We start from the raw sequence: 24,755 nt of genomic DNA on the forward strand, positions 1-24,755 counted from the left end.
TCAGTCCACTACTAGAGCTTCTCATTAAAGATGACTTCATGAAATAAATGTTACCTGTTTCCTTTGCTCCCAGTCCATTAACTGCTAATGAGTAAGGGAGGGTTCTAATGTCTAAATAATGTCCCAGCGTCTCAGCCATCAAAACAAAGCATGAAACAGTCAGTTTCTAAAGACTACAAATGTGGTCCCTCTGGTAATTTGCAAACTTGACAAAACTAATTGGATCATAGACCAAATGCCATTTTGTGATCAGAGGAGACAGCAGTTACAAGATCATTTAAGTGCATCCGTATCAGAGTTAGAGAAAATGTGACATAAATACTCTTCTAGACAGAGCTTCATACCACTAGACATTAGGAGTTTAAAAGGAAAACAGGATAGGGGTTTTTTGTTTGTTTGTTTGTTTTTTGTTGTTTTTTGTGTAACTGTGCACAAACACAACTATTCACAAACCACAAATTAAATTTATTACAGAGCAGTAGAAATACTGTAGTGCAGCAACTTCTGCAACTTCTATTTTGACTCAGTATTAATCATTACTATTCAGATTCATTCATAAACTTGATTGGATTGGTCTATCTAGGATGCTCAAAAAAAAAATTGTACTGATATTGGCATGCAAATAATGCTTCTGTCTGCCCAAGTGCTGAACCCTTCCCAATCAAAAGTGAGAACTTCAAAGGAATGCTTTAGCACAAGGGTAACATATTGGATAAGAGAAGTTGAGTTGTACTCACTAAAACATTGTGACAGAGGAGCAGTTGTTAGCTTTACTGCGCTAACAAAATTCCATCCAGACTGTTCAGCTAACTGAAACAAGAGCCTGTTGAGATGGGCTGTATTTCATGTTTGTATGTGTTTTTACTATTCGGAAGGATTTTCCAATATGTATCTTTATACTTTTCTTCTTCTGTTTGACACTATGATGATCTCAGGTGCAGCACAAATTCCTTTTTCCTGGAGAAATGATTTACTATGCATTTTTACATGAAAGTGGGCATTTCTTAGAGCAGGCTTATCATAGTTCTACATGTAGTCCTGACAGTGGGAGAACTGCTTTTTCCTTAGCAATATTAAACCTACAGCTCTAGGTTCCTTTTCCATAATTTTAGCACAACAGCAGAATGGAGACATTCATTTTTCTAGTGAAACTTTCAGAAATTTAAAATATTCCTTCTTCAACAGGTTGTGAATCTAAATGCAAATGCCAGTGCATGTTTTGGTTTAAACTCAGAAAAACAGAGCGTAAGAATAATAATTTTCATTTCTTAGAATGATGTTCCTTCTTTTAATTGTTGTAAAGCTGTCACGAGTTGTTAATCAGGTGCTTCATTTCATTCCCGCACTGCTATGTTTTAGCATTTTGTTTATTTGTGTGGCCATGCGGTACTCCTGGTTCAGTGTTATTCTCAGGCAAAGTATGTAGGAGGGAAAAACATCTATGCTACCATTCATGACTTTCCATTATGCAACTCATTCTATTTATTCTTCTTGCTCGTTTAATACTACAGTAAAAATAGGTATCATGGTGCCGTCAGTCTGTACTTCTATGCAATATCTGATATCATATGGCCAAATTATCACCCGTTATTAATATTAGAAAATGGTGGCTTTAAATGTCCTCCTTATTCAATACATTCTCAGACCTTTTTAACTTCTTTCTGGAAGTATACATGATGAATGAGTCTACATATGTCTGTGTGAGGGGATGCAACCTACAAACATAAGCACATTTCAAATTGGAATACTGTGTTATGGGACAAAAAAGAACATTTTCTAGGGCCATTTATTTTTTATGGGCCTAATTAAACATGCTGTGGCTTCAGAGCCAGGGAATTAAGATCGGATGTTCAGTACAATACACAACAGGAAGACCTGAAAGTGCCCTTCACATAAGCAGGAGCTCGGGCCCAGAATCTGCTGTCTTTAAAAATAATCCTACAACAAGAAAACATACTCCAAAGCAATTTCAGTTTGTGTGCGTTAGGATTGGTTAATTTAGTGCCACCAAAAGTGGTGATTTGGAATGGGGAGAACACAGAAGTAAAGGATGCCCAAGCCCTTTGTCTGTCATGGTGCCATGCTATGTTGAAGCAGTGACCAGCATCATGGAAAGTATTAAATGAGTAATGCCAAATATTCTTTTGGTATGGTCACAAGTCTTTGACTGTCTTCACTATTTACCTCGTGAGGAAATTGGCAGCTAGGAGTGTAGCAGACTGAAAACAGGAGGCTGTCTCTTCCCTGAACTAGCCGGGATCGCAGGGAACAAGTAAGAGATTCTCTGTTTTGTTACAGTTCTGTATCAAGGGATTCTCCTTTAAATTGGATCGCTGGGCAGCCACCAGATGCAACAATGTACAGCAACAGTGTAGATTTAGCACGGACTTGTATAACTTTTTTTCAGACCGTACTTTTTTCCCCCCACCAAATTTCCAGAATTATCCTAGATGTGTCATTCTCCCTAGCCCATTCCTCCTGGGAGGGTGGTGTTGAGTCCAGCCGATGCTGTTATAAAAGCCAGCTTCTGCGCCTACATTAGTAATCTGAGTGTCTACTATATGAGTGAATAAAAGGTAGTCCCTCCATTCAGTGGGTTGTGTGAAATATGGGTAGTTTTTTCTCCTTGATTCTTAAAGTGAAGATTCCCACAAAAGACATCAGTCTGATATATATCTGCAATAGTTGTATGTGCTGGAATTCTGACCAAATAAATGAAAAGTTTGAAAAGAGTTTGAAATTTCAGTTCAGGGACTGAAAGATTATTTTTAAAAGTCTTCCTGCATTTAAAGAGAGATGTCCTTTAATAGTAGATTTATTCTGTATTCTTTATTAATATTTCTTTGACCTTTTCCCAGCTCATAGGGAGAAAACTGGGAAAAATTAAAAAATTTTTATATGAACACACAATTGTATGATACTATCTATACTTCTCTTTGGAATGTATTATTTAATTTCTTGCATACATATGACTTGTATGATATATCTGGAAAGGCATGAAAAGTTCTGACCCTAAATCTTATCTTATGCTCTGGCTACAATATAAGTAGCATGCTATGCTATAATATGTGTACACCTACAGTTATATATGTAATATAACTGCAATTATTGTTCTGTTTACTGCATATGAGTTCAGAGTCTGGGCTACACCTACTGCATTGAATAACAATGACAAGGCTGCCCAGACCTGCCTATATGGTTCATCAATCAAAGCAAATCACCTTGTCAATAGCTTATCTACAAAACTCCATGTGGGTTATCTGTATGCTTATCTCGTATTAAAATAGAAACAAGCTTCTTTTGCTTTTTCTTTATTTTTCTTTTCTTTTTTTTTTTTTTTTGAATGGCTATAAATATCTTTGCTGACTCTCACAACAGTGTTGACAATTTTCTTGTAAACTAAGCTTTTAAAGAAGTACGTTTTCAAGTATTTCCAAAGTGAAAACATTCTTCACTTCAGAATTTGGTCAAGTACATTTAACAATGATCAGAAACATATGTACATCTTCTCCTTTTTGAGCTGTGATTCATCAAGCTTCAGAGTCATATTGGGCAGAAATCCTTTGCAAGACTGAGGAAATCAACCAGAATAAATCAACTGGGGATAAAATAAAAAGTTCTTTAGATTTCTAGCTGTTTCACATGGAAGGATGGCAATGTCTCTTTAGTCTTTGATGTGGAGAGGATATATTTTATTGCATTTAAGCTTTCCAACTTGCTTTGTTTTCCCCAATAGTTTGTTTTCTTTTACTCTGGAGCCCGTGGCACTAGGTACATGGAATAAAGAGAGCTGAACTCCTGTGTTAGCTTAAATATGTTACCAAATTTAAGATCTTCGTGTGTGGGTTCATTAGTGTGTGGAAATTTAATTTTTTTTCTTTCCTACATTGCATATTTCCAAAACTCTAGTTCACAGGATTCACAGCGACGAATGTTGAACAGGAGAGAGAAGAGCCTTGTTGGCAGCTTGTGTTGAGACTCAAATGAGAGGTCGCTTCCCTCTGTCCTTGCTTCTTCCTGTCAGTAGTATGGTTATATCCATACAGAACAAATCTTGCAGCTACCACATGTAGGTGTCTGTAGTTCGGCCCTTAGAAAATGTGTGTTCAGCTCCTGAGTGGATTAATGCCAGGAGAAGTCTCTGATTAATTCTCTGTCACCTTCCATTCTTTTCCAGAAGGACTCTAACAGAACTAAGAGGTTCCATAAAGCATCATTCACAAACTACAGCTGAAAGGAGAAAATGCAGCATGTCTTTAAAATGCATTTATGGCTCTTCTGTATACATAAAGATACACTACTGTGCGTGTTCCCAGACACATATATTTTTGCAGAAGGGAATAAGTAACTTTTATGGATCATGCATTAGATCTGCGGTTGGAAATGAGACTTTAGGACTAGATTTCATGAACTCATTTCTTCTCATTACTCATATGGATTGCGAGATTTTTTCCTTGGTCTTTGTCAATGACAATCGAATAATAGGCTACATCCTGGATCTTCAGGAACCACTTACTCTTTCTTCTTCCTTACTCTTTCTTCTGGACAGAATATCAGGTATAGTTATTCTTACTGAAACAAGGTAGAGTGCTTCAATCTGCAGGAGTTTTATTCCTAAAAAATTCCAGCAACTTCAATGTTGCAAAAGATTTTCACCTAATACAGTTTTGCAGCTGAATGAATCACAGCTCAAAGCCAGGTGGCATATGTCTTGTGACTATACACTCTCATAAATACAGTGTAGCAGAAACCTAAATGGAAACACATCTTTTTGAAACCATCTGTTCTCACAGATATCTGCAACAATAAAGGAAAAAGAGACTTTAAATGCTGCTATGCTGTTTTAAACCTTAAAGGCATTTCCTGTTGGTCTCTCCTTTTATTCTAAGAAGCTCAATTTGTTTCACTTGGAAATAGTTTAGCTACCATGTTTGTTGCTGTTCTGTTTATGAGCTTTGGAGAATCTGACTGTAGTTGGCTTACCTATATATGAATATTTATAAAACAGAACCTTTTTCATGCTGGAAAGTGCTGGCTTGCCCTCTGGTGAATGTAACTTGTCTTTGATTGTACATTTTATAATAGCTTGCAGGGTGAAACCATTCCCTTAGTGGCTTGTTTGTTTATTTGAGGGAAGTTGCGTGTGACTTGTTCAAAGACAATACTGCAGCAGTTCAGCCACAAAGCCGATAATCTTTAACTGTTGCTTATTTATTTAATTGCATCATGTTGCTCCTTGACTGTTAAAATGTTCGGATGCCACGATGTTCCTAAACGTGTGTAAAGATTGTACTACTTAATTGTTGCAGTCTATATAATGTTAACAGTGATACAAAAAGAAAAGTTTCTTAATGAGGTCAAATCTACTGTTCTATCAGAGTTGCAGTCTTGTACATATTGCAGCCAGTGAATGCTGCAAAAAGAGTACTATTACAACTTCATATCCAACAAATCTTCTCATGACTGAAATCTAATTCATAAGATTACAGTATCTTTGCTAATGCTGTGGTCAATATTTTAGCTCTCTTTACAGAAGTTTTGTAGTCCCTTTGAGCAGTATTTGAACATAGAGATTTCTTCTAAAGCGAAGAAATACAGATGACAACTCTCGGAAATTCAAGGTATAAACCAATGTATGAAACTGAGCCACAGTGGCATAAGCTGTCCCATTCCTGAAGGACTAAGAAAGAGCAGAAGTGACATGGGGAGAAATGGCAAATAGAGCTACAATTTCCAACCTAGAAGGTCAATGTTAATCCATGGGCACCTCTGGTTTACCTGTGTAGTTAAACCTATGTGCCACATACTTAGCAAGCAATTCTGCTTAGGCATCAGATTTTGGCAGGTGGAGAAATAGCACAGGCATCATACCTAATTACGTGACTGGCAGGTTTTATCTGCATATAACTACCTGACAGCATAAATTTGCAGGAAGCTCATTCGCTCTCTTTTTCCATCACGCCTCATTTTCAGCAGAGTGATAGAGCAGGAGAAGGTTGCTCTTGACCACCCTGGAAAAGGTGTCAGCCCCTGATCCACAAAGTGTAATTGCCCTTTTACTCGGGTCCGGAGGCACATGCTGGAAGAGAGATCTTTCTGCCCGAGTGTCTTCTCCCAGCGAAGGGAGAAATGAAATGTCACACCAATTATCCCAGCAGCGGACAGTGTAAGGAAAACTGGCTGCTTTGTAAAGCTGCAGCCCTAATTACTGAAATAGGCTGAGGAGGTTTTTTGTACTCTTGGCCCCACGCTTGGCTGTCACGCCACACGTGACAGACCCTAGCGCGCGTTGGGTAGTCTGGTGTGACCGCAGCAAGATGAGGTTGTGAGCTTTCGGGGGGAGGGGGTGGATGGAGGGGGTTAGGGCCGAAATCAGCCTTTGCTTTCAAAAGCCAGAAGTAATTTCTGTAACGTTCTTCCTTCTTCCTGAAGGAGGTGGGATGGCAGGGCTGCAGCTGATATCGTGATGGAGATGGGGGTGATGCCTGGGTGTGCAAAACCTGCACTCCGCTTCACTGATGTGGTGTTGGTAGAAGAAAAATTAATCCAGCTCATTAAGAACATTTAAACCAGAACAGGGATTTTGGCTAGTTATTTCTCAGCAAAACTCATTCAACCAAAAAGTACAACGGAATGTGACATATAATATGCTATTGTTTTATCAGGAAATTAAATCTTTTGGGGGCAAAAAGTTTCCACTTTTCAGGTGGGACCGGGTCGTTCTCATCCACATGCTTTATATCCAAATGAAACACTTTTCTGGTGCATGAAAAAAATTTGCAATTTGCATTGCAGGTAGTTAATATTCACAGTTTTCAGCAGGTGTGCTAATTTCTCATATGACAGTGGGATGTTCTGCTAAGTACTGTGACATGACAGCAGCTGTGATGAATGGAGCCAGGATATTAAAATCTTTTAAGCAGCAATGGTATTCCAGCTGATAAAGCACCAGTTAAAAAAAAAAAAAATGGGTTTATTTAGAGTTTCTAAGACAGGTAAACAGCCAAAGGAGTCCAGCAAGACACATTACAGGTGATAAAATGGTTAACGATGTGTCACAGCTTACTATACTTCCATATATTTCTCTTCATTTCCCTCAATAATATTTAGTATATGCTCTATAAAGCATCCTTTTTTATCAAGTTCCCTTTTAAATGTATGGGCACTTGAGGAACACATAATAATGAAAGAGGGTTGTTTTTTTACTTGACCTAGGTATATGAAATAAAGTCAGCTTAGAAATAAATCCTATGAGGAAAAATAGTGAAATAGTAAAAATTTAAAATATTCAAAATGTACTACAATAGTTTTAAGATTCTTGATACTAAATTATACATTTTCCACAGACCACTCAGTAATGCTTAATGGAAAATGTTTATGTGTGATACAGCTGATGAAGTTAAAAACCAAGTTATGGAAATAAGGGATGTATGAATCCATAGGAAAATTTAGTTATTTCTGATCATCTCATCTGAAATAGTTTTCTGTCATCATCTATTGCCTGACAATATTTGAATGTCTTTGACCAATTTTTCAATTCTTATTCATTTAAAGTGAACAAAAGACAAGTGGCATAATGCCAGTTGGCTCTCATTGACCAGAGCAAAAGTCTTTGTTTGAACTCCGTTGAAGTCTAAGAATTTAAACTATTTCTCAAAGATAAGCAAAGAAATATGTATGCTTCACAAAAGGGGTAAAGTTATTTGACTTCATGAAACTGCTGAATATATAAATATTTTGTCATTTAAAATGAACAGTAATGCAAGTCAAACTATTTGTAAAAAGACTAGCATCTGGAAAGCATTTTGAGGGGTTTGGTTGTTTTTTTTTTTTTTTTTTAATAAAAAAATACTCCTAACAATAAATAATAATTAATGTTCTATATGGTGGGAGAAAGAAGTTAAACAGCAGACTTGAGACAGCCACAGGGAACAAACTGCAAATAAATACTTTACATCAGCCAGCAGTAATTGAAAACATCATCACTAAGTCCCTCTGTCTTTTGCATATGCACATTTACTATCATTTAATTTAGAGACAATAGCTGCAATAGCTTTGCTTTCTAGTCATTTCTAGTGAGGCAGGAGATGGATGCAATAGAAGATGATACTAATGGGAGGAAAATAAGAAGAGGCTCTGTTTGAAGAGGTGCTCTCTGTTTCACTAAAAAGGACTGTAATCCATCCCTGTGCCTTACCTTTGAGCATCAAGGAGTAAAGCAGATAGCAGGGAGATTGCTGTTGCTACAGAATAATGAAAAGAGTGGTTTAGCCTCTGTGTGACATTCTAGGCAGAAAGATTAGAAACCTGGAGATGTCCCAGCCCCACTCATACTACATCATGGGTGGGTTAAGCAAGGGACAGATCCTCCTAGTGGTTTGATATTGTAATAATTTGAAATTTTTCTCACTGGTTTCATAGCTTCTAGTCAGTAAGTTAAATACATACATATATTAGGTTCTCATTAGGCAAAAATAGGGCATTAAAAGAACTGAAAAGGATGGAATTTGTGTGAAATCACACAAGTGACTACAGTAGATGTAAAGTCTCTGATCAAAGGGGGATACTCAGTGAACCAAAATCACATGCTACTTTGAGGAAGGGAGGAACTGCTTTCTGTCAGATAGTGCCTCTGTTCTTAAACTTAGCAAAGAATGCTATTTGCCTCCTTTATGTGGTTCAAAGTTAAAACACTAAGATAATACTTCCTTTTCCTCCACTCTAGTTCTTGCAAAGGTGCTGTTGTCCAGGCGTAATAGATACTATGTGACTTTTTTTTTCACTTTTACATGGCTCAAGTTCAAAAAAATAAAAATGAAAGCATGTGCTGTAGAGTGTTTTCTTTTTTTTTTTTTCCTTATCTTTTCAAATTGGATTTCTTTGCTTTTGGGGGAAGGGAAATTCAAGATATTGTGACAAATCTCTGCTGAATTTTCAAGGCAATTAATTGTTAAAATGAAGAATAGCTAGCTGGTAGAAACAGTAACACTACATTTTTCAGTGTGCTCCTTGCTGTTACTGCTTCGTTATTTTTGCACTTCAAGTAACAATTTGGTAGTGATAGGATAGTTTTGTAATGCATTATGGTGGTCAGGTTGCTTGATTCATTGCTACTTAGCCATTCTACCAAAGACTTAAAAACTGGATCTCCTCTTGCTCATTGTCTCTACTGAAATCCCTGAGTATCTTCTGAAAAATACATTTATAGGAGCAAAACATATGGTCTCAAAGCCTTCAGCAGCAGGTCTGAATGTCTTCTAAAATTCAGATAGCTCCCCAGCTGTCTTTTAAATTCAGTTCCTGATTATCCTCTAAAGTAAATGGACAGACAGATTCCACGTCCCAGAAAAGTTCCTTTTTTAGCTTATGATTGTTCTCATGAAGCTCTTTAAAAAGGCAGAAATGTTTGTTTAATTTTGTTTTGCCTTTCAGAGTGGATTTATGAAGCCAGGGATTGTTGTACTGAGTATTCACTGGCTGACATTTTGAGCTAGCACATCAGTTTCTGAGCAATTTTAGAGGCTTCTATACCCATTCCTGTATTTCATTAAATAGCCATTGTAAAGAAACAAAAGTGGAAGTAACTAACTGTTACCTGGATCCCATTCTCCCACTTATGAGGACAAATATAAAATCTTTAAAGACTGCAAAGATCTCATGTTGTGAGAGACAAAGCTCTCCAGGAAAGATATAATACTCCCTCCTCTATGCCTTAATAGCGCTCATGTCTGCAGCTGCAAGACTATATAAAGAAAATGATTTTAACTGCAAGTTCTAGCTATGGGATGTAAATATGGTGATTTTATGATGCGGAATCAGTGTCCTGAGTAATCAGGATGGTGCAGTCATCATTGGCGTGAGCTATAACAAAAAAGATTTTAGTTCTTGTTCTTCTTGTGATATAAATCCTTTATATTTTGTTGTTAATAGCATACTTGTTCTGTGAGAGTTATCTTACACCTCAGCTTGAGGACTCAGCTAGGAACTCCTCAGTACTGCTTTATTCTGTTTAACAAATGATGAGTCAAAGTCCTCACAATTACTGGGTTTTAATTATTATTTCTCCAGGGAGGAGGAGGCTATAATGAGATAAATTGGAAATAACTGGAAAAAGCCATTTGCTTTCTTCTTTATTTTATGAATTTGCTTTGTTAGGTATTTTTTGTTATGTTTTCCCCTTAAAATTGTCCTCAGTGTGCTCTTAAAATAGAGGATATATATGTTTAATTTTAGTTTGGCTTTACACTTGCAACCTGGAGACAGTACCTCATACAGCATAGTTTTGCAAGCTGCCATTTTGCCTTAATATAAAAGTATGTCATCATGTTTCATCAGATACAGTACCTTCAGATTAATATTTGCTAAAGTTATACTTGAACTTCCTTTTAAATCACAGCTGATTTCAGGCTCTCTAAATTCTCATTTTTGTCCTGCTGGAAAGCTACTTGTATTCCAGTATTTATTTCCCTCCTTTTAGAGCTGTACTAATAAACCTAAAAATTTACGTGCAAGTTAATAATTTTTTCAGTGTTCATGAAGAAGTAGCACCATAACTCAAGAATACCATCTCATATTGTGTGCTTCTACATTATACGCTGCTCTGGTATAATAGCCACTGAGAGCAGAAATAGCACAAAAAGCAGCAAGCCATGGTGGTGGAAGGCAAAGCTGGTTTTGTCTCTTTTGTCTCCTAGTGTATTCTGAGCAGCAATACACAAAAGGCTGCTCTGAATTTCACCTGCTGCTGTGTGGCTGCCAATAGCTGAAAATGACTGGAGCGCTGGGAGGTCTAGCCATACACAAGAAATTCCCCAGATTTCATTCAGAAATTCTGAAGTGAGTCCTTTATGTGACTTTTCTTTCCCTTCTACTGCTGATGGCTCCATGCCATCCGTCTTGCTCTTAGCTAAACCGCTACCCAGCACCAATATCTCTAACATTCACCATCCTGTGAGCTTCATCTTTGTTCACCTTGTCATCTGTTATCTGTATAGTATGGCTACAGACGCTCATAATGAATTTCACTTCTGCGTTACAGCTCTTTCCAGTCAAAGCCAAAAGCAAAATCGCTATCAGGAAAATGCTTTGCTTTAATGTAACTCACTCTTTTCTCCAAACATCTGTAAGAAGTATAATTACTTTGTACATGTCATGTTCCGAATATCATTCCTGGTTATTGCCTTGTGCTATGGGCATTTTATTTTTTTCCCCCAAACTTTCTTTAGTAACACCTAACTAATAGGCAGTGAGAGAGGGCGGAATGAACATCACTTAAGAGATGATAGTTCTCTACCCCTTCCTGCTTTCAGCGGATCGGTCAATTGATTTGCCAGAATGCACTGGCGTTTGTCAGGACTCTCTTCCCGGCAGTTGGGATTAAGAAAAGCTGTTGAAGGGACTGCTGCTGCGCTGCTTTTACAGCTTCTGTGATTTAAGTGGCCACAAAAGGAATACCAACAAAAAACCAGCCTCAGTGAGCTGAGGAACAGAAAAGGCAAAGCACGGGACAGGATATTTACAAGTTTAATAACAAATTTCCAGAGACAAGACACGTGGGTGGTAATTCTGGTGTGTCTTATTATTATCGTTGGTTTTGATGTTCAATTTATTTATTTATTTGCTTATTTGGGTGGGGGAAGGAAATAAGTGCTTTGGCCTAAGCTGTTTCTTCTGTCATCCGAGAAAGTAAAGAAAAAGGGACTCCTCCCATCTCCAGACACAGCCAGATCAAGCAGTTTGACACACCTTTTCAAGATTTACCTCTGCTCATTTCCTCTAGCTTTACACCAGTCTGATGAAAATGACACAGCTTGTTCACACTGAATCACAGTGAATTCCCTTTCAGGGGAAAAAAGCAAAAGAACAGCACTTGCATCCCCCAGTGAATTATAGCCATTGTTTTTGATTTCCTAGGGGGTAATTGAAGGCTTTTACAGCTAGAAGAAATTATTTATAAAGTCATGAAAAATGGATTAACTTTCCTGACTGCTTCATTGATGTTTTAGGCATCTACTTTATTCCAATTAAACTTATATAATCTAAAATCAATGAACTTCTTTAATTTAGAGTATAAATTATAGATGAAAATGATTTGTTTAGCCTCTGTGAACTGCCTTGTTTCCACATATTTTATATATGTAATCTCTGCAAGGAACAAAAGAGCTCAAAGTGCTGTTAAGCTCAATACAGACAGAAACCTTTCCTTTGTTCCCAGCGCCTTCAGTGGCTGCACAGAAGCCAAGCTTTGGGAAGGAACCCGGGAACTTTCCTGCTGGGTTAGACCTACAGCCATCTAACAAACTGTTCTGCCCCTTACAATGGCTACTACCAAATGCCTCAGAAGAAGGCATGGAAATGTGCAGGAGATCATATGGATCTGCCCCCAAAATTAGGTTTAGACAGTTTCTTAATAGTTAGAAAATTTCTCAAACTCAAAATATACCTTAATTATCTATCATAAAATCCATTTCAGTATTTTTTATGTACAGTGTGTATGTTTCCCATCTGAAAATTGTAGAATTCGATTTCCAATTCAGATCAATGCACCTGGATTTATCCCAAGAGAATACTTGGCTAACTAAAGATAAATGGATTGTTTAATGGTCATAACTAAACTAACTAGTACAATACAATCTTTCTTCATGGAAAAAAATTAATTCCTGGTCTTGACACGGAACAGAGCATGGAGATGGGAAGATCTTCAGTTAAATGCCTCTGACTGGAAATGGTCACTGTTACCATGTCAGCAATTAGCATCAAGTCTGTTGAGCTAGCTCAGGATGGGATCCACTAAGATACTTCTTCCAAGCTTGCTCAAGTTGCATCGGTTTTACCACATGGACCTCAAATTCTCCTGTTAACGATAAATTTTTATACTATGTAACTTGTCCTTGTGTTTGAGTCCTGAGATATTTCAAATAAGCAAGGGGGTTTACTTCTGTTTCGGTGAATCATGCATGGGTTATCCTGAATGAACTGCTAAATGTGAGAAATCCGAACTAAATCTGTGAAAATAAAGGAAGCATTAAATTGTTATTCTTCAGAAAATATTCAAGAGGTCTGCTTGAGGCAGACAGAATAATGATTGAGAAATATCAAAAACTTCAATAAAAAATTTAGAAATATAAAATGTACTAGTTTTGTCTAGTCAATCTTTTCAATCTCAGCTTGTTTCCTTTCTAAAATATAAAATAAACTCAAAATCCTAAACTACAATAGAATATTGGTAGTCTGCAAAGTTCTTTACTAGAAAAACTTTAATTACTTTTTTCTGGTAGAGCTTTAGAACGTCATCTTACAAACAGACATTAAACAAATAATGATACTATAATTTAAACTGAATGATTCTCTCTTGTGTGTATAAGCTTATCTGGTTTACTGCTCTTTTTCAAAACTGTCTGCTGGTTTTCTACTTCCAGAAATGTATGAGTTTTTGCTGCAAAGATGATAGCAGGAAGAGGGGGAGAGTTTTTAACGCACCTTTCTAGGAAAGGAAAGTGTATGTCTGTGACACTTTTCTAACTTTACAATTAGCTATCATCATGCTTTCGCTGGGTTTGCACCAGTGATGCATTTAGTCTAAGATATATTTTTCATTTACAAGCATTTTTAATGACTGCATGTCATTCAGCAGATTGTCTTTGTTATTTTAGTGGGAAAGCACCAAAGCATTCCTCAATTTGTAGTTAGAGTTTTTCAATAATTTCAGTAAGATGTTCTAAGCAGGTATAGTGAAAGGAGAAGTCCTGTTTTAAAGTCAAGCAACCTTACATTTTAGGTCTGCAGTCTCAAGTCTTATTAATAAAGTTTAAGACAAGCCTATAATTTCAAATTGTTAAAAAAAAAAAAAAATTGTCCTTTCTTCTTTAGAACTGCTGGAGAGGTGTGTCTTCCTGTCTTCAAATGTTTGAGGAAGCTTCTTAATCATTGCCAGAGAGCTAATTATCAGCTAATGCAATATTCTCATTTTTATATGGCACCTACTATTACTATCTGGTTGTAGCTTGAAATAATGTTAAGACCGTCTAAAGAATATTTCCAAGGACTATTTCATAGAAAGCCATTTCATAGAAAGCTTAAATCTGAGTAACAGATGGTTTAATAAATGCTTTCAATGCATGGGTAAAAAAGTAGAACAGATTTTGAAAGGTAGAAGTTCTAAAAACTGTTTTTCATCCCTGCATATATTAGTGTGAGATCTATTATCTTTTCTGAAGTTTGTTCATTGGTGATAGAGAAAAAAAAAATCATGGAAAATCTTTAGTCAGTTTAAGTAACTCATTTTATTAAACTGGGAACTACATTTTTTACCTCCCACAAACCTCCCCCTCCTCCCCTTTCCAGCAAAATACACGTAAGCAAGACTAATTCCCCATGTTACACCGTAAATGCAATGTTCCTTGAATGAAAGATGTTTTACCAGAGTCCAAGATTTTTTCCTGTCTTTGGAGGAAGTTGCCTACAGTTTGAACAACATTTTGTCCTTAAATACCTACAGGGGAGTGCAGTAATAGGATGACTCTGAGTTCTGTAGCAGAAGTATATGATCAAAACAGATGATGAATTTTGCTGGTTTTGTGCAGGGAGGAGCACTGGCAGAGCTCAAACAGGACTGAGACTGCAATGCAACAATTTGCTGACGTAATCTAAGGCAGCTGATGCTAAAACGCATCGTCCAATTACACCCCATAACCATTGTCAACAGCCTGGCACTCCTGCCTTTTCCTTCAGCAGCCCAGGAGCACATCTGACTCCACAGTGAAAGCCAAACAGGCTTATAACATATTTTGGGGTTTGGTATGCTTTTTTGGTTGGTTGGTTGGTTTTGATAGGGGTTAATTTTGTTACTCTTCATCTCCCTATTTCCCGGGCTCTTCAGGTGTGCAAAAAAAAAAGTGCCAAAGCAAGAGCTCAGCTGTATCATGACACTCAACCTGCATGTCTTAGACTTTATATTTTAAATGTGTTTACTTAGCACATTATACTGACGTGATAAAATTGTATTTTAAAATTAATATTTGTAGAATAGGTGTCCATTTGGGGTAGTATAAATCCTTTGTTCCCATCTTTTCCTATGTCAATCAATGTAAACTATAGTGCCTGACAATTATTTTTTTTTAGATTTTTTTCTGATCAAAACTGTATTTTGCTTACCTAAAAACATGGTGAAAAACATATTCCCTCCATCCTGTCGGACCAAATTTGCTCTCTGGCTTCAGACCTCATGTGCCGAGTTTCATTTTATGGCAATTTTTTATAGGCCAGTTATAAATCTTTGTGAATGGAGTGTTTATAATGAAAATACTACAGGGCCAGGAAATATCGGCCACACTAAAGATCAGCAGGATTATAACAGCAACAAGATTGAACCTTACTGATCAATCAGCCTCAAGTAGCATCCCATACTATCTCTATGTTATATTCTTTTTGTCAATCTAATGTTTTCCTTCATTTCATTTTAGATACTCCAGTATGAAATTAGAAATTCACTATTTCACTTCACCTCTGTAGTACCAGTAGAATTGCATGAGGCCTGTATAGTGTTTTGTGGAATAGTGTATCCAAGGGAAAATGTCAACATAATTTAAAATGCAATATATATTTAACAGTGAGATATTCTATACCATCAAAGTGATATGCAATGTATAAATTTGCATTTTTACATTGCATTTTTTAGTAAGATGCTTCATGCTAAATCAGGAACAGATTTAGGGGGTGATTTTTTTTTTAATAAAGTACCTGGTAAGATCTATGTTTTGACTGTGCATTTAGTTTGGCTGTAATAAAAATGCAACAAAAACATTTTGAGGAAGGTAAAAGTAAACAGTGAACTAAGAAATTGGGAAACCAAAATGATAACACTGCGTACCTAGCTACGTATTTTAAATTACTCTAGTAGATGTAATTTTGAAGGATGTGAAAGAAAATTATACTCGAAATCTATTTATGCACAGAGATCAACAATCAGTTGACTCTGATAATGACTTATTGCTCTGCACAGGAATCAAAAGCAAAAGAAGACAGCAAAGTGAGCAGCTTTACCTACTTAAATACAGCCGGAAATCATTACTTGAGACAAAGTAACTGAATCCACACAATTTTATCTATTGTTCCCATTCGTTTCTTTTTTCACTAGCTTTATACTCTTCCTGCTTTCCAGGAGCAGGGTAATTTTTCTGAGTTTTTCCTTTTGTTGGTTTGTTATCTCCCCACAATGCAAAATACTGCAAAGACTAAAATAATTTTCTTACTGGAGTTTTCCTTAGCTGTTTTCTCTTCCCCCCACTTTATCCTTTTCCATATGCATTTAGGATCAGAGCATTCTTGTCTTCTTATTTCTTGAATTTTGCCATCATCTTATCATTTGTTAACATTCTTATCCAATTCAAATGTTCCTTGAAGTGAAAGAAATTGTCGCTCGCAGGAATTTCTCCTCTGCCATTTTCTTTTTCTTTCCTTAGTATTACCAACATGGAATGTCTCAGTTTCGTGAAGTTTCTGTTTAAAAATTTCATTAAGTTTTGAGATTGAATAGGAAAATGAAACTACCTCCATTTTGTATAAAAATGCTTAGTCTCTGTTTACTTCTGTTGTAAATGAAATAATTTTACTTTACTTTGGACAGGCGTAAAGTTCAGGAACCAAATTATTATTCTCATAATAAACCTCATTTTTACAACTTATGTGGAAAAGTTTTATATTAGTTTCTAGGTGACTGAGTCTGTGGATGAAAGGATAAATTAGGCCTGGGATGCTAGCCACCTTGTACAAAATACTCAGCCTTTTCAGGTAGCTCTGTTAGAGCACTTATTCAAGACTGTATTCAGAATCTTAAGTAACTTGTTATTTTGACACATTTCAGTATTAAACTGCACACATTTCCTCTCAAAAGCTTTTCTTCAAGGTCGTGATGCCTGTATCTTTCATTATAAAACAAAATCCTTGACCATAGTCACTTCTTTAACACACACAAATTGTATCACTTGTTTAATGATTCAGAGAAAACTACAAGTCTTCTAATATTGTGTGCCAGTCAGGAGGAACAGCTGAATGTTTTCTTTAACTGATTTAAAACAAGGTAGTTTTAGTTTGTTTTCTATCACAGAGCAAAATGGTGGAAAATAAAGTATTGCATCATATCACAGAATAGTTGGGGTTGGAAGGTGGCTCTGGAATTGATTCTCACCAACTGCTTGCTCAATGCAAGGCTAGCATAGATCAGGGTTCCCTGATAAATACTTTAAATTTGATAAACTAAAAAAATAAAGTATCACTGCAGAAAATGCAGAATCTGTGAAACCAAAGCTGAAAACCCTTCTTTCTGAAAGTTTTCATTTGGAAAATTCTGTGTGTTTTGAAGCAAAGTTGGACTTTAGCCTAATTTTGTGTGAAGTGAGAACATGATTATGCCTCCTTCAACGGTGTTGGCATAGTTAAGGAGCTGGCCTCAGAACAGAGGGAAAGAGGAGGCTGGTTTCATATTGCAACGTTAGCACAAGTTTAAAAAGCTGTAAAGATGAAACCAATTAATCTCTGTAAGGACCACTGCAGTCTGTATATGGAAGACAACATAAGAAAGCTAAGTACAAGCTTACTGTCTTTATCTGCACATTGGCTGAGAGTGCAGGACTAAAAAAATTGCCATTCTGGTCAGATACTTTCTTTTATTTAATCTCCCTGTAGTTCAGACACGCAGGCATACAATTATGTATTACAAATAGAAGAGGACAAGTCAGAGAGATGTAAAATAAATTACTTTTCCCAAATATACGTCATATTTTGGCTGCAGAAATGGGAGCAGAAAGGCAAAAGACTATTGGGTAACGTGAGACATGTGCAAGTAACTTACTTTTCCATCTCCTAGGTGGAGATTTTAGGTAGCAGGCATTTATAACTGTCTCCTCCCTTTATAAACACACAGAGGCATAGAAAGCTGGTACTATGAATAAAAAGATGCATTACTAGAAAAAAATCCCCAATGGACAAAGACTAATTAATTAAAAGTGGAGGGTAAGGTAAACTTATTCATCTTTGAGAAAGATATGGTTGATGTTCTGACATTTCTACCACAGGAGCTACATCAGCTTGTGATAGCTTAATTAGGTAATATACAGTTTAAATGCAGTAGGAGAGCAAGTATTTAAAAACACTATCTGGAAACACACAACCGCAATTAAACCAACCTGACCTTTGGTCAATACATTAGTTTTAGTTATGTGACCCAAGACATTGCTTTTAAAAACTTCCTATTTTAGGTATGAAATGAAATAACATTCATTTTTTCTGTACATAATGTTTACAAGCAATTCACATTAGTTGTAGGTATTGAAACAATTATCGCTATTGCAAAGCCCTAAGGACATGCATTTCCTTTATTTCAAAATACTGACACGTAAACGTATTCTTCATAAAACTCCAGCATTCTTGTGCCAAAATTGGAATGCTAATTTTTTTTCCTTAAGACTCAAAAATTTAACACATTGTAAATTTATTAGTTTTAAATTGCCAATCCTGCAATATTTCTTCATGCACATGTAAAATTTCCTCTTTTCTAGAGGAGGACTTGATGACAATGCCAAAACCTTTTAAGATAAATGATAGTCTTCCAATTCTGGAAATCGATAGGGTTCTGTAACAAGTATATTCTATTCAAATACTTACTGATCTTGATGCTGGCTGAAAAAAAATTAAAAAAAAAAAAATTCATTTCAAATTCTAAAGACAATTGAAATACTATTTACTTGAGAATAAAAAGGAAATATTTTAAAATTTTAAGAGGGGAGGGTTTTTTATATTCACTCTCTTAATATATTTCCTATATATTTTATAATTTAAATTATTTTTATTCAAAATTATTTCTAATAAATAAACTAACCCATTTTCTTCAAAATCTGTCTCAAAAATTATGTTTCCTGATATTCATTTCCCCTTCAGAAAGACAAATATTTGATGGAAATAAATCCAAAATTATTTTAGAAAATATAAAATTTGGAGCCTAACTGTGCTCCCTGGAGTTTTAATTCCAGCTGTAGTTAAATTCAAGGGAAATTTTTTGTTTCTTTATTTGGAACTGAAACCGGCCCACAGTTTCACTTTCAGTAAGTATATGGAAATCAATATGTTGTAATGTAGTTTATGCTATTTTTCAGTTTCCATCTGCTCCCTTCCATTGCATCTTTTTTGTGAGTGACAGCATAATAATTGCCATACCAATTAACGCCCTTCCAATCCAACTGCATCATTACTGCAAAATAAATGTTTTGCTTTGTAGCAGTTTGTCCTGCTATGAAACTTTGCTTTAGTTATTCCAGTCATCTAACAGCAGAAAAGGAAAAAGCTGCTTTGTCATCAAGAGCTCAATAGAAGACACTGTATATTCAATACGGAGAGTTGGCAGAATTTTAACCAGTATCAATTTATAAATAGGATAACAGCAATCATTTATTTTCTGCCTTAAATGAAAGTATCCTTTTTGATGCAATAATAGCCACTTAACTGATTTGAGATTGTAGTAGGGTTTTTCTGAGGAAAATTTTCTTTATCCAGAATAAAATGTGTAGTCTCTTTCTTTGCAACAAAAGCTCTTGGAGGATAAAAGCTTCCATCTCAAATAAGCAGTCATAATAATTTAGTTTCTTGCAGTAAGTGTTTCATTTTCCCTAGTGGGCTTTCAGTGCGTAGCTACAGTGCTTTTCCCATTTTGTCCTGTGTCTTAACAAAAATGCTGCAAAAAAAGAATATTAGAGGTTGAAGCATCTCGAGACACGCTTCCCCATCAAAACCATATCCTCAGTACGATCCGCAGGCCTCCTCTGGTATAACTAGGAGATTTCACTGCTGTTGGGAAAGCCCTTAGAGAACATAAATCTAGATTAAAGGCTGGTACAGTTTTGTGAACTTTTCTGGCTGAAGGACCGCATTTATTGTCCGCTGAGAACTGTGTGAGGAAACAACGCACAACTAACTCCTTCTTACTATCATTTCATTCCTGAAATGTTTGGTAGCTAATTGGTGTTTTTCCACCTCCTTGCACCATCCTTTGTGGAAAAAACCTCATTGTTTCACTGGTTTCCAGACTGTTCTGTTTATTGTGAACAACAGAATTTTCCAATGAATATTTCTAAAAAGGAGAGATTGCTTTATAATGCAACAAGTGATTCACTTTATTTGGTCTTAGCTTGCACTGACTGATTCATAGAAATTTCTTTTGAACAACCATGTTTTTCTATAACATTTATAGAAACATCTATAGCAATCGCAGAGCTCTTGGGCTCATGAAGTCTCAGAGCACTCCCAAGTACAAATATACAAAACATAATACTAATAAAGATATCCAATTGGCTTTAATTTAATGACTTCAATTTTGTGCTCATAATCCTGGGAATGGAAATGCCAAATTTTATTTTCAAAAATAAAGTTTATTTTTATTACTTAGAAAAGTAAAGCTGCATTAGAAGAACATGATTTTGTTTGTAAAGTCATCTGTTCAGAGGTTAAGAAATCCCAGATGAAAGCTTGCTGTGCAGCTGCAAAAGTCTGCTGCTTTGTTTTACCTAATGACTATCTAATATGAGATACTTAAAAGGCCTGCAACAGAAGCTGAAACACAGGAGTGTCTGGTTCTATTAATTTTTAATCATTGTACTGCAAAAATGTACACTTATATTAGCTCTTTTATTAGAAAAGCTTAGTGACAGGGTTTCAAAAATGATACTGCATCAGAGAAGTGAGTAGTCTGGTGGCGACAGCATTTGCCTGCATTTGGTTGCATATTGCTCGCAGGTCATCATTCCCCAAACAAACTGTCTGGCCCCAAAGCCAGCCTGAGAAAAACCCTGCCATCTTTTACCCTTGGCTGCTTGTACCTGCTCTTCAGCTGTGCCACTACAACCATTTGTAGGGCTCTTGCAAACCAGATGACCAAAATGCTTCAGTCTACAAAGCAGCCTTTCAGTCGCAGCGGCACAGCTGAGGGACAGTGAACAGCAGCATGGGCAGAGAGGAGAAAGGGAACATTTTCAGCTGATTTTTCCGTTACAGAAAGTGTAATGTCAGACCTTACCCACAGGAAGAGGGGAATTTTAACACAGGACTTGTACATCACAGATGAGTGCTCTAACCAAAGGATATCAGATGAGAGAGTCACTTGAATTCCTGTTTTGGAAAAGAAAAACATGAGCTTTTTTTTCAGTTAGAAGAGAAGAAGGGCTGGTTGGCGCCTACCTTCTGGTTAAGGATTTGAATTCTGAATCTGAAACAGAGAGAAACATCTCCTAAGAAGCAGCAGTAAGGGAGCATTTAAAGCTTACCGTGGATCTCTTGTCTTTTTTTTTTTTCTTTTCATTTAGCTGAGTATGGCAATTTTTCTCTTAGAAGTTGTGATCAATCTACTTATATGTACATCAATCACTGCTGTTACTAGGAAACCATTGGGTTTTTCCTCTAAAGAATTGTTATAAATAAGCACCATGTCATGAAATAAGATCCTTGTGTATACTGCCTCTGCTTCCAACATAATTAAGATCAGGAAAAATCTAATTTTGGTGTAATTTGCCAGGTTACATTAAATTATCTTGATGAATCATTCATACCTAATTGCTTTGGACTACAGCTTCATTGCATTCTATGATCCTGAGAGTAAATTTAAATAAAGGATGAAGTAGGCTGAATATTACCTTTCCAAGGTCCTGTCCTAGAACAGAAAAAACCCAAAACATTTCATACGTAAGCCACAGGAAAAAACTCACTCAATTCTACCGGTATCTTCAGGTCACGAAGTGTGTGGTAATCAAATTCCTCTTATGCTGACTTCAGAACAGTAGAGAGCAGTTTTGTATTCTTGAAAACAGCTGTGGTACCAAAGAACTGCAAAATCCACAAACAGCATTCTTCTTCTCTCTTAACCTTTAAGACCCAAATATCACACAGAAAATACTATAGAAGCAGGAAGCTTAGAAAGCTGTGGAACTTAAATTATTTACTGCAAAAACTTTTCCTGTATCTTCAGTTTCGAAATCCTTACTGGTGACATAAAGTGTAATTGTGGAGATGCTGCAGTGCCTAAAACCCCATAAGGCTAATCAGCTGTATGAGTATTAAAATAACATTTAGTAGGAATGCAAATAAAAGAATAGATCACCATTTCGAATTTCCAACGAGATACACTAAATTTAAAAAAAAGCTGAACAAACCCCTATATTTTGGAAATTTACTATTTAGAAGTCTTAAGCCAACTTGGAACCATTGGACTATTTCATTATTTTACTACCATTATTTTTTGATTAATTTTATTTAAATATATTAACATAGTTTATTGTTTAAAAAAAAAACGTAAGTTGAAAGTAAACATATTACATATACCCATTCATTCCTAAACTCACAAATTCTCTGTTACTCATGGCTTTCTCATTTCATTTGAACCAATGTCCTCTATTCTTTTTGTTATTATTTCCATATATTGATGTCATACTCCTTGGCTTGAGCCTCGACCAGGTGTCTTAGATCTTTTGGCTATGTTGAGTGTGTATGCTAGTTTTGACTGGGATATAGTTAATTTTCTTCATAGTAGCTATACAAGGAAGAAGAAATCACTTAACCTCATTAAGCCCTTTGGTTACAGAATGGCTAAATTCAGCCCTGTTGTGAGATTTAGCAGCTGCAAATTTTCTTTCAAAGAATAGTTAGGGATGTGCTAACAGCTGATGCACACATCTAGGAAATGGAAGACCTGAATTTAATTTCCTTTTTAACTTTAATAGGTTCAAATTCATCTTTTATATGCTAAGAGACTGCCTCGATACCTTGGCTAGAAATTAGTTTAGTAGGGGCACTCTTCATCACTGTATTAAAGCTGCACTATTCTACAGAAGTGACTTCAAAATTAGTTATATGAGATACAGCACGTAATACAAATAGGCCTGAGTTTAGGGAACTCCCTTGGTTGGCAAGTGTCTTTACTCCTGCTCATTGCCACAGGGACTGTTTTTGTGTTTTACATTTTTTGGATAAAACACATAGAGAGAATGGAGGAAAATGGTAACTTGACATATTTTATTTATCTTTATTGATAAGAAAGAGAAAAATTGTACAGAGCAAATCACATGGCTGGATTAGCAGTTCTCTATGGCCCTTAAAATATATATGATTCTAGCTTCTGGGTAAAAAGAAAACAAGACCTTACATCCTTAGAAAGAAAAATGCCAGATTTGGAATACAAAATGAAAACCTCCAATCATGGAACTTTCTATATTTAGATTTGCATTAAATTGAAACAAAAATATCTAACAGTAATTGTGATGCAAATCCCCCCAAAAAAGTAAAAATGTATGAAGGCCTCAATATCATGGTTAAAAATTGGTCAAAGCAATAAAACATTTAAGACTATTCTCAAAGTATTATCAGTGCTTTTGCTTTGCAGCTCAGGCCTCACAGCCACCATACATTTTAATTCAGTTTGATGCAAAAGTTCTTGAAGCAGAAAACATCTAAACCTGGCATCTCAGTCAGATTTTTGATAGCCAATGTCAATTTAACCCAGGAAATGGATAGTAAAAATATACATACAAAATTCATCCTGCTTGGTCATGCTATGAAAGGGATTTTTATGACCATTAATGTGCCACTGGGAATTCAGTCTCTAGTTTTATTGTCTCCAGTGTCACTGGGATATACTTTTAATTCTATTTTTCATTTAGTTTTGTTTTTTTCTCTCTTGGTCCCAGTATTGCTCTGATAGACTTATCTTCAGGGGGATCACAATTTTTTTTTTTCATGAGGCAGTCAGTAACACGTTATAGCCAAACTTTTCCAAATACAAGCTTGGACAAAATTTTTGCCAAATACAGTGACCATCATTCTTGGTTCCAGCACTACTGGGGCAGTCTAGAAAGCTGCTAACTTTTGAAACATTTCAACATGAGCTGAGTTCTTCAGCATTTTATTCTATACTCTGTTACAGCTATCCTTTAATATCTCTGTGGTTGAAGGAAAAATATGATTTTGCATTCCTACATATAATACATGTTTTAAAGAAATTTTTTATTATTTTTATTTTTATTATTTATTATATTATAATATATATTATATATAATATATATTATATATAATATATTAAAATATTATAATATTATTTATTATTATTTATTATTTTATTATTTTTATTATTTTTATTATTTATCATTATCCGAAACCATTTTAAAGCCAGACTTCAGTATACATTTCCAAAAAAATAAGAATATACGTTGCATGAAGATTCGCACTTTGGAAATTAACTTTTAGTTACTAATTAAATCTCAATTTCAAAAGGGAATTTTGAGACAGGAGAATGATCAGGTTACAGAATTGGGTCATAGGAGTCGTCTTCTGAGTTTGGTCATTGTTTTTTTAATGACCTTTCACACATGGTTTCCCATCTCACAAGCTGCGAGTGAACAAGCCACGGTTATATGAGATTCACAAGCTCGTCTGAGAAAACATCTCGCGCATCCTCTTCCCAATCCGTATTCTGTCACGTGGACCATATCCCACCTCCAGTTCATTTTGAAATGATGATGATGCTGTGTTTACCTGACAAACTGGCATCCTATTTAAAAGACAGTAAGTACGTGAAGCGGCGTTTGTGTGACAAATCCCTTTGGAACCGCTGGTGTAACTTCCACAAATTAAGCAGTGCTTCAGATAAAGAAGAGGTGTGTTTTAGTTCTTTATCAGCTCTAACTAACAAATATAACTGAGATTTATAGAATAGCAAATATACA

The 24,755-nt window shown here is 35.8% G+C and overlaps 1 protein-coding gene across 1 annotated transcript in view; it reads left to right on the forward strand.

The window, feature by feature from the left end:
- DOK6 (docking protein 6) overlaps positions 1-24,755 on the forward strand; it is a 266,352-nt gene that overhangs the window by 225,251 nt on the left and 16,346 nt on the right. The window lies entirely within an intron of this gene.

This window comes from Grus americana, chromosome 2 (assembly GCF_028858705.1).
Source record: "Grus americana isolate bGruAme1 chromosome 2, bGruAme1.mat, whole genome shotgun sequence".
In the NCBI taxonomy this organism is placed as follows: domain Eukaryota; kingdom Metazoa; phylum Chordata; class Aves; order Gruiformes; family Gruidae; genus Grus; species Grus americana.